The sequence below is a fragment of the Megascapheus bottae genome, unplaced genomic scaffold (genome assembly GCF_031878675.1).
Source record: "Megascapheus bottae isolate mThoBot1 unplaced genomic scaffold, mThoBot2.hap1 HAP1_SCAFFOLD_58, whole genome shotgun sequence".
In the NCBI taxonomy this organism is placed as follows: domain Eukaryota; kingdom Metazoa; phylum Chordata; class Mammalia; order Rodentia; family Geomyidae; genus Megascapheus; species Megascapheus bottae.
This window is the reverse complement of record NW_028327477.1, coordinates 668307-679581: the sequence shown is the minus strand read 5'-3', so window position 1 is coordinate 679581 and position 11275 is coordinate 668307. Positions and strand designations below refer to the sequence as shown.

Here is an 11275-nt window from a genome sequence, read left to right as displayed (position 1 = left end):
CCTTGATGTACTATGTTATCTCTCATCTGTTTTACTGTCCCTTGGTTATCTCCTATTGTTATAATACTTCACCTTATTATCTGATATATTTTATATATGCTTAATTGGTTATTTGAAATAGGAGAGGGAAAGGGGGAAATTAAGTTGTGAGAGGGGAGGGGGGAGGGAAATGTGAAACAGGACATGAGAAAGGGTATCAATATTTTTGAAGTAATGCACCTTCTATCTTATGAATATAATGTAACCCTACTATTAATTACAATAAAAATATATGGAAAAAAAAGAATTGTGCTTGAGAGACACCAAGGGAAGAGATGACATTGTCCACATAGGAATGTACTTTTTACTTGATGAATATAACTAACCCCTCTGTACATCACCTTTATAATGACAATAATACAAAATAACTAAATTAAAAGAACCATAGAAGGAATCTGTAGAATAATGATATAAACAAAATGAGCTGTGGGGAGTTGTGAAGATCACATTCTGACAAGATGAATTTCCTCTTTCAAGAGCAATGGAATATTAAATGTGAGAAGCCTGTATGTGAAATGAAAGATCATATATACATGGGGCTCCGATAAGCCCTGTATGGCCAGTATGTCTTTTTTAGGATGCAGAGGCCACTGACCAGTAATCCAAACATGTATGTGCAGATACAACTTCCTCAGACACAGAATCATAGCTAGGGTGCCTATTTCGCCTAGTATTTCAGTTAGGAAAAAGCCAAAACAGGAGAGCATGTCCTTGAGTTTAAGCCCCAATGCCAGTACTAGGAGATAGTATCTGCACATATGTGTATTTATATCCAGAAAGGAATCATCTGAACATATTAAAATTCAAAAGCATCAGCAAACTATCTGGTTATAGGACTAAGTTAGTGGTTAATTTTTCTGGATGATGGCAGTTTCTATGGTTTTAGTGTTTCTTTTTCTTTATACTCATCTCCTAAATTGTTTTATGAAAAACTTTTTGCCAGTCTTTGGACTTGAACTCAGGGCCTGGGCACTGTCCTTGGACATCTTTTGCTCAACACTCGCACTCTGCCACTTGAGCCACAGCACTACAGCTGGCTTTTTCTATGTAGGTGGTACTGAGGAATTGAACCCAGGGCTTCATGCATGCTAGGCAAGAACTCTATCACTAGGCTATGCTCCTGGCCCATTCTCCAATCTTTTAATGAGGCATTCATGAGTGTTTATGCCTAATAGCTAGGATAATCGTAGCCGAGGCTATGTGCCCAGCTTGAAGAGCTTCTTTTTTCCTTTTCTTTTTTTGTAGATCATGGGGCTTGAACTCCAGGCCTGTCCCTGAGCTCTTCAGCTCAAGTCTACTGCCTTGCCCCTTGAGCCACAGCCCCACTTCCAGTTTTCTAGAGATTAATTGGAGATAAGAGTCTCAGACTCTTCAAACTTAATAGCTTCTTTCTGGAAGATAGGCTCCCAAACTGTACATCAGGGATTAATAATACCCCTGGATAACCCCGTGGTGCTATGAGGACTGAATGTGTTATTAGTATAAAAAGTGCTTAGAACAATGCCTGGCAGATAGAAAGCCCTCAATAACTCATATTACTTTGATCTTGAAATCACAGGGATCTTGTTGTGATAGGACAGCCTGGCTGACTTTGTGGTGACTGAGTATCTCTCACCATGGAGGATCAGAGAGATGAGCCAGGAATTGCCTGTCAACCTGGCTTCTTCTGCAGTACGTTTGCTTGTGGCTAATGGAGGTATTCTCTTAAAAAAAAACATCCTTGAGGATTTCAAATTGCTGGCTAACATATTGGTCCTAAAAGTTGATTGAGTTGTGAATAGGTATAAAAAATGAAAACAACTCAGAGGGCTCATATTCTCTTTACTATGCTGAAGTTAGATCTAAAATGCACTGGGATATGACAAATGATAAAGGAATTCTAGCTACTCACATACAGGGAGACCAGAAGAGAATTCTCTTGAAAGAATCACAAAGGTGCAATGCCTGTATACCTTTTCATATTTATATAAAATAATATATGTACTGAAATGAACTCCAAGATATAAAAACAATGGACTTTTTTTTCCTTTTTTGCCAGTCCTGGGGCTTGCCCTCAGGGCCTGAGCACTGTCCTTGGTTTTTTTCCACAAGGCCTAGCACTCTGCCACTTGAGCCATGGTATCATTTCTGGCTTTTTCTATGTATGTGGTACTGAGGAATTGAACTCGGGTCTTTGTGCATGCTAGGCAAGCACTCTACTATAGCCAGGTTCCTAGCCTGGTCTATTTTTGTCTGAAAACTTGACACTACTGTCAGCATTAACGTCACCACCTAGTGCAGGAATAGGGTCAAATACTGACTGTGTGTAAGTTAATGTTGCACAATCTGTTCACAGGGCAATGACAGGAGGTATAGCTTCTTCATCCCATCTTCTCTGTTGTTGCTGATGTTTCTGATCCTTTGGAATTCAGTGCTTAGTGTACTGGAAAGGAAGTCATTTTTCTCAGGAGGAATCAAACATATATGTTTCTGCTTCACAGAGTTAAGAGTTTTAGAACTAGAAGACATTCAGCACAGCCTACAGATACTTCTACTACTCTAGTTTTGTGATATTTTGAGGTCTGAATCGGCCAAGCCCACTGTTGTGGCCTGCCAGTAAATTCTTCATTACCATCATCAAAGCCAACATGAATGTTGTGCTCAAAATCAGATGAAGGAGAAATCTTTTTACCTTTTTTTGTTTGTTTTGGTCATGGGACTTGAACTCTGGGCGTGACTGCTGCCCCTGAGCTCTTCAGCTCAAGGCTACCCCCCTACCCATTTAGTTACAGCACCATTTCCGGGTTTTTGGTGGTTAAGTGGAGATAAGAATCTCATGGACTTTAGTGCCCAGGGTGGCTTTGAACCAAGATCCTCAAATCTCAGCTTCCTGAGTAGCTAGGATTTCAAGTGTGAGCCATCGAGCCCAGGTTTTTACTTTCTTTTTCAGTGCTGGAGAAATGTGAACATAGTTATTCCTGGTTTTTACAAAGAACGGGAGGTGGGGCAGATGTTTCAAATTGATTCACTGATAAAGGATTTTGGATTCACTGATGAAGGATTTTTGCCTCTAGTGCCAAATATAACTGCTCCTCAGGAGGTGTAGTGCTGCTGGAGGCTGCTCTCCCAATTTTCTATTATCAGACATGATTCAGAATTTTGAAAAGATCATAAAAGCCAGCTATCATACTGCTTGATATTTATTTAAATAGGCTGAAGACACTGCATATAAAATTGTTTACAGGAGTCTGTCATTCCAGCCACTTGGGACTCCGATGTGGAAGAATCTCTTGTGCCCAGGAGTTTGATGCCATCTTGGGCATTATTAGGACAAGCAGGTGGCAGAGGAGGAAATATCTCTAGTTCCAGCCCTGTTGAAGAGCTCCAGAGGGGCTGGGAAGCTGCCAGAAGAGGAGCAGCATTGGAACACGGCTGGGACAGCAGCTATACCCCAAGGACCAGATAGGACAGGTCTGGGCCAGAGTGGAAGTAAGACAGCCACTACTGCAAGTGGTCACAACTGTGAGAGCAGTGACCAGATGTTAATTATTCTTCCTCCTCCCCTCCCCCTCTCCCTGTCCCTCCCTATCTCCCTCCTCTTCCTCCTCCCTCTCTTCCTCCTCCCCCTCCTTCTTCTTTTGTCAGCCATGGGGCTTGGACTCTGGGCCTGGACATTGTCCCTGAGCTCTTCAGCTCAAGGCTACCACCCTACCTCTTGGGCCACAGCTAGTGGTTAACTGGAGATAAGAGTTTTACAGACTTTAGTGCCTGGGCTGGCTTTGAACCGTGATTCTCATATGTCAGCCTTGTGAGTAGCTGACAAGTAGCTGATTACAAGTGTGAGCTTCCAGGGCCTGGCCAGATGTTGATTCTTAAGTGAAAGGCTGATTAACATCTGACCATGATGGGTCAGATGTTTTCCGGTTTCTGGGTTTATTGATAGAAGGAAACCCAGAAACATAACATTTACATGGATAGGGAGAAAAGAGCTTTGCTTTCTAAAGAAGGCAAAAATAGAATAGAATTGTAGAGAAGGGATGAGAAAAGACAGCAAAATTGGTTCTTACTCTAGAAATCCTTTGTGTATTTTGGATACCGAGGCCAGGACTTGGATTTAGGCATTGTCTCTTAGTTTTTCATTAAAGGTCAGCACTCTACCACTTGAGCTACACCTGTATATCCAACTTTTTTTTACTACTTTATTGGGAAATAAGAGTCTTAGAGTTGGGGATGGGAGTTTGGCCTAGTGGTAGAGTGTTTTCTTAGCATGCATGAAGACCTGGATTCAATCCCTTGGTACCACATACATAGAAAAAGCTGGAAGTGGTGCTGTGGCTCAAGTGGTAGAGCTCTAGCCTTGAGAAAGCCCAATGACAGTGTTCAGGCCCTGAATTCAAGCCCCAGAACTGGCCAAAAGAAAAAAAAAGAAAAGAAAAAGAAGAAAAGAAAAGAAAAAAAATGTAACAGTGGCCCACACTGGCTTTGAAACTTGATCTTGAGATTTGGACTGATTCCAAATTTTTTGTAGATTGTGCGAAGCCTGAGCGGTATGAAAACTGAACTGGACATCTAGTTGGGGTTGGATTACCAACTCATTGGTGTTGTAAACAACAGATAATAGTTATCAAAAGTCATGACAAACTCCTATAGTACAGGTTATTGCCTTCAAAGAACAAACACAAGTGGTGTAACAAAAGCCATAAAAAACCTAAAGGACAGCATCTAGGCCCTGAGTTCAAAGCCCCCAAAGAAGTTGAGAATATACAAAGTTATTCCTGGTACAGAGATCCTAAAATACCTTGAAATCTGATAACAAATTGGAGTGTGTCTTTGATTCTTTTCTTTTCTTTTTTTTTTTTGGCTGGCACTAGGGGAATCGTTTATTCTCAGGCATGGCCCTCGCCCGCTCAGGACCACTTGGGTGTGGTCCCCACCCACTCGGTGGCCTGCGCCCTGGGCTCCGCAGACCAGTCCTCGGTGGCGGGCTGCGCGTTCCAGTCCTCGGTGGGGAACTGCTGGATGGGCACGGAGGGCACCTGCACGCCCTCGGACCAGTCGGCCACCTCGGGCTGCGCGGCCGTGAACTCGGGTGCGAGTGCCGTCCACTCGCCCTGGAACGCCTCCTTGGTGACGGCCTTCTCTGCGGCCGCCTGCTCCTCCTTATCGATTTCCTCGGGGTCGCGGTAGAAGTAGAGGTCGGGCATGACCTCCCACGGGTGCTTGCAAAAGATGGTGCCGCGCATGCGCAAGACTTCCCGGGCCAGCATCCACCACATGAGACCCACAGAGTGTGCGCCCTTGTTGTTGCAGGGGATGGCGATGTCCACGAGTCGGTGTTGCAGAGCGCGATGGTGGGCAGGTTGACGTAGGAGGCCTCGGTGAGCGGCTGGTGGTCGGCCCGCAGGTCGGTCACCACCAGCAGGCGCGGCTCGCGGAAGGAGGCCTGGATCTGGTTGGTGAAGGTCCCCAGCGTGAAGCGCCCAGCGATGGGCGTGGCGCCTGTGGCCTCCTCGAACTTGAGCAGGGCGCGCTGGCCGGTGTTGCGGGAGGAGATGACACTGACGTCGGCCGGGTTCTCAATGGCCACGATGGCGCAGGCGGCCCCCAGCAGCAGCTTCTCCCAGGTCCTCTTGAGGTTGATGTAGATGCCGTGGGTCTTCCTCTTGAAGATGTACTGCTCCATCTGGAAGTCCAGGTTGGTGGCGCCCAGGTGGGTGCCCGCCGCCAGGAACTTGAGCACGTCCTCTTCCTTCATCTGCAGCACGTCCAAGGCTCCGGACATTGTGTGAATTTCCCTGGGAAGTTACGACGGGAATCAAGAACAACGTATGTAGCCCGGCCTGGTGAGCGCGGAAAGCCTTTGATTCTTTTCATAAGCTGTTTTCAAATATTGTCTGAATGCATGGGAACATGAACTCTGCCAGAGTGCTGCCTCTCTGTAGCATTGGCAGGCTGGGGACTGGCAGCCTGGCACCCTGACTCACCCCTCTTAAACTGTCAATACTCAGGAAGCTCAGTTTGAAGCTCTCTTTGGCATGAAAGTCCATATCTCCAATTAATCACCAAAAAGGCAGAAGTGGAGTCATGACTCAAGTAGTAGAATGCCAGGCCTGCACAAAACAACTTAAGGAGCCGGCCGAGGTGGCTCAAACCCGTAATCCTAGCTACTCACGAGGCTGAGATCTGAGGATTACAGTTGAAAGCCAGCCCTGGCACTAAAGACCATGAGACTCTTATCGCCAATTAACCACTAGAAAAGTGGAAGTGGTGCTATGGCTCAAGGGGTAGGGTGGTAGCCTTGAGCTGAAGAGCTCAGGAACAGGGCTCAGGCCCAGAGTCCAAGCCCTACAATGACAAAACAAAAACAAAAACAGCTTAAAAGGGATAACACTAGGCTGAGTTCAAGACCCACAGAACTGGCTATCTGGTAGGGAAAACATGTTATAGATTGGCCCCTTTAGTGGATAGTGACTATATAGTGAGATGGATTGGGATAAGCCTGAATGCTGTTACAACTGAATTGTCAGCTGCTGGATAATTAAATCATGTTCCCAAACCATAACATCTTAGTTGTCACAAGTGATAACAGATAAGTAGAACACAAGTCACAGCCTTCCCAGGTTGTAGGGAGTGTTTCATGACTGGTTGATTTTAGGCCTCTGGAAAAATCTTTCATGATGGTAAGAGTGGACTAGAAGGCGGTGTAGAGGAACCAGAGTTCCATTTCCTGGCTGCTAAAGTTTTCCTCAGTGTCCCATAGAATGACCTGTGCTGTGTTGTACCAGCCCAGTGCTAGTGGTCTCTAAGGCCTTGAAGCATTGCCATGTTGGTTTCCATCAAACCATGAGCCACTGAGGCAGCTTCTCCCAGGCCCTTTTCTTTGTCTTTTTAGTATTTTGTTTTTGTCAGTGTATATGTGTGTATACTAGTCCCGAGGCTTAAACTCAAGACCTGGGCACTGTCTCTTACCTTTTTTGCTCTAGACTAGTGTTCTACCACTCAGCCATAGCTTCAACTTTTTTTTGGTGATTGAGATATAAGCCTTAATGGAGTTTTGTATCTTGTCTAGACTGGTTTCAGATCTCACACCTCAGCCTCTTGACCAGGTAGGATTATAGGCATGAGCCACTGGAACTCAACTGAAATGCTCTTTTGCATCTCCATTTCAGTAGGTTCTATTATGATGTGAGTGGAAGATGGAAAATTTCTTATTCAGGACTTGAGAGTATAGGATGAAATAGATTTCTTCAAATAAATTAGTTGTTTATTTCAGGCTAAATTTACATAATATAAACAAGTGTGGATTTACTGTGTAGGTGAATACTAGTCCATGCTCACTCTGGTGTGTCTTTCTAATCTTTTTCTGTATCCACACTTGCCAAAAGATGAATTACGTAGACATTCTTTATATATATAAATAGTTCTGTTCTGTTTTTGTGGTATCTTTGTTCAGTTTGGCTATCAGACTAATACTGGCTTCACAGAATGTGTGGCAAAGTTCTTTCCTTTTCCATTTTATGGAACATTCTTGATTCTTCTTTAAAGGACTGGGAGCATTCAGTAGTGAGCACATTTATTCTTGGGCTTTTCATTACAGTGAGACTATTACTGTTGGAACTATTATGACCAGCACTAAGGGGCTCAGGTGCTTTCCCTGCAGGTTTCACTTCTTTCAGATCTCACCCATACAGAGGGGAAGCTAGGATTATAGGCATGAGTTACTGGCCCCAGGAGATGGGAAATGCTCATTTCCAGCCAGAACTGGCCAAAAAAAAAAGATGGCTGGTGAATGTTAAATTGTTGATTAGGCAACACAATATATGTGTTTCTTTTGTTGTTGTTGTTAATAAGTTGAATCTCATTTCCAGTTCTGTGGCTTTTAACTCTTGCTTTTGGAATTATTTGTGGAATATTTTAGGAGACTGTGAACTTTGAGGATGTGGCCATCAATTTTACCTTGGAAGAATGGGCTTTACTAAGTCTTTCTCAAAGGAAGCTCTACCAAGATGTGATGGGGGAAACATTTAAGAACCTGGCCTCCATAGGTAAATATTCCCTTACTTAACTGTGAGCTGTTCCTGCCCTTGGTAATGCTGCATGATTTAGAATGAAAAATGGAACATGTAGATGAATATATGACTGTAAATATACCATGATCTCATTATGCCATGAAAAGTGATGTAGTCTTAATATTGTTTCTGTAATGTTGAAGGAATCAATGGTTTCTGTGTTTGTATTTTAGAAAAGAAGCAGGGACAAGAAAATAGTGAAGTTAACTAAAACTCCAGGGAAGAAAAAAGGTAATTGCACTAAGCAGAAACAATACTGTTCTTTCAAATATTGTAGGGTGGCAGGAAATTTTTAAACTAAACAGATAATGCAAATACATAAGGATAGAAATTGACTTAATCTTAGGACATTTTTCTTTTAACATGTATACAAGTGGAGTTCCAAAATTTGTAAATTCAGAAGTCTAAAATATGACACTATGGAGACCATTTGGAGAAGACCATGCAGGCACAGGAGATACTTTTTAATGGTTTAGTGCTTTAAAAAAGTTCTTAGTTTGTCTGCCTTTTGTTTTTCAGAACTATATTTTTAGAGAGGCTCTATGGATCTGAAGAAGAGAGTCAGTTTAATGAAGCCTTCCAACAGAATGTAGAACATACCATGAATAAGAAAACTCTACCCAGACTTGCATCTTTCAAAAACTATATTTTTGGAGAAACCATCCTTGCTCCTTTACCCATGGGTATGCCTTTCAGAGCTCACACAGGACAAATATCTTTTCAGTATCAGGACATATCAGTATATGTGGACAGCCACAACACTCATAAAGCATATGGGAGAGCTTACAGGAAATTCCATCAGGGGAAAATCAGGTATGGAATGCACAATGAGGAAAATCCATTTGCAGCTAAACAATGTGAAAAGTCCTTTAGCAGTTTTTTTCACAGACAAGAAAAAATTGACACTGAAGTTAAACACTGCTGTGAAAGTATGCATTGTAGAAGATCTTGCCCTCATTTTAGTATTCTTCAAGGGCATGAAAGAATCCACCCTGGTGAGAAACCCTTGGCATATGAGCAATGTGGGAAATCCTCTTTTTCTAGTTCTCTTAAAGCACATGAAAGAATTGACACTGTCAAGAAACCCTATAGATGTAAGCAATGTGGAAAAACATTCGCTTTTTCTGGTGCCCTTCGAAGACATGAAAAAGTCACACTGGAGAAAACCCCTATGAATGTATGCAATGTGGGAAAACCTTCCCTTTCTCTAGTTACCTTAAAGAACATGAAAGGATTCACACTGGAGAGAAACCCTATGGGTGTAAGCAATGTGGGAAAACATACGTTTTTCGCAGTTCCCTTGGCAGACATGAAAGAAGTCACACTGGCCACAAACCCTACACATGTAAGCAATGTGGGAAAACATTCATTCTTCTCCATTTCCTTCAAAGACATGAAAGAATTCACACTGGAGAGAAACCCTATGGATGTAAGCAGTGTGGGAAAACATTTGTGTTTCCCTGTTCCCTTCGAAGACATGAAAGAATTCACACTGAAGAGAAACCCTATAAATGTAAGCAATGTGGGAAAGCATTTGTTCTTCCCTACCATCTTCACAGACATGAAAGAATACACTAAAGAGAAACCTTACAGATTTAAGCAGTATGGGAAAATATTTGTTCTTATTATAACTCTGATTACCTAGAGTTATAGGATGAGCCCCTGGCTCCTGGCTGTTTTTGCTCTTTTGAAACAGGATCTCACTATGAGTGTAACCCTGGCTAGCTTAGGGCTAGTGATTTTCATTCCAGAGGAGAAGCTGTTTCCTCTGTATCCTTACAGTTATCATTGCTATTTGGTATCCTGGGATGAAGAGAGTTCTTGGCATAGACTGCTCTTTTTCTGCAATAATAAACCAATCTAGGAACAGAGCCCCGTGATCCTCTGTACCCTGAGCTTTGGGAGAGTGTAAGGAGCTGTTTATTTAGATACAGGCATCTCCCAAGGTCCCCAGCTGGGGATGGGATCCCTGAGATTTCCAGAAGGAAGTGGGCAGATACCAGCAGCCTGCCTGGAAGATACCAGTAGCTGAGTGAAGGATGGGTGGGTGAGGAGGCATGCCTCAATCTTTTCACTCACTGTAGATCTCACTGTCCCGGGCTGATATGAAACAACAGCATAAAAATATTGCATGCATTTTGTAATACTGAACATGTAACTTTTCTGTGCACACACACACACACACACACACACACACACACACACACAGATATGTGTGGCACCAGTAGTACTGAGGATTGAACTCAGGACTGGACATTGTCCCTTAGCTTTTGAACTCAAGACTATAGCTCTACCACTTGAGCCACATCTCCAGTTCTGGCTTTTTTACTGATTAAATGGTGATGACTCACAGACTTTCCTGTGCACCCCTACCCCTCCCTGCTTTGATACTTAATCTTCTGATCTCAATCTCCTGAGTAGCTGGAATTCCATGTGTGAGCCTCCAGCACCCAGGTTTACTTTGTTTGGATATACTATACCCAAAACGGTAATAGGAACAGCACTGTTTGCATCAAAACAGGCTGGGAGCTGGTGCCTCATATCTGTAATCCTAGTTATTCAGGAGGACTCAAGATCTGAGGATGGCGGTTGGAAGCCTGCCCTGGAAAGAACTTTCATTGAGACTCTTATCTCTAATTGACCAAAATGAGGAGGGAGGAGAGAGAGGTAAAAAGGAGGAAGAAGAACAGACAAAAGAAACATAGAAAAAAAGCAAGGGCGATAAGATGAGCTAAGGCTTGAGTGGAAGAGCAGTACCCAGCCCGGCGCCAGGCCCAAGGGGACCCATGCGGGGTTCTGTGCCTCCTGTGCTACACGGAAGGCTGTGGGCCTTGAGGGGCCCTGAGGAACTGGACTTGGCCTGATCCTGCCAGGTGCTGAAGGGAGCAGCATGGCAGAAAGTTGCTGCATCCTCCTGAAGTTCCCAAGTACATCCACTACCCAGAGAGCAGAGCAAGGCGGTTTCCAGTCTAGGAACCCAGGCCTCGTCTCCCACTGTCCCCTATGCAGAGTGGGTGTGCCTGAGAGCGTGTGGGCGGAGCCCAGAGGAAGGGAGTGGGGACAGCACAGCCCCAGTGCCAGGGCCTCCAGCCAGTCTGCTAGGGTATAGGGGTGTCCTCACTGAGGACCAAGCATAGGACGGGTGAGCTAGATCCTGCCAATCACTGGATGCCATTGGGAAGAGAGGA

At 43.9% G+C, this 11275-nt stretch overlaps 1 long non-coding RNA gene and 1 pseudogene across 2 annotated transcripts; one reads left to right on the top strand and one right to left on the bottom strand.

Moving 5' to 3' along the window:
* Window positions 1-1647: 1647 nt before the first annotated feature.
* Window positions 1648-8745, top strand: LOC150039792 (uncharacterized). Of its 2 annotated transcripts, none has more exons than XR_016534239.1 (4): window positions 1648-1710; window positions 7937-8063; window positions 8261-8318; window positions 8607-8745. It is a non-coding gene; the product is annotated as an uncharacterized LOC150039792 (long non-coding RNA). The 2 variants fall into 2 exon arrangements; XR_016534238.1 differs by lacking the exon at window positions 1648-1710 and adding an exon at window positions 3450-3507.
* On the bottom strand, window positions 4886-5839 carry LOC150039793 (small ribosomal subunit protein uS2 pseudogene; annotated as a pseudogene).
* Window positions 8746-11275: the final 2530 nt, after the last annotated feature.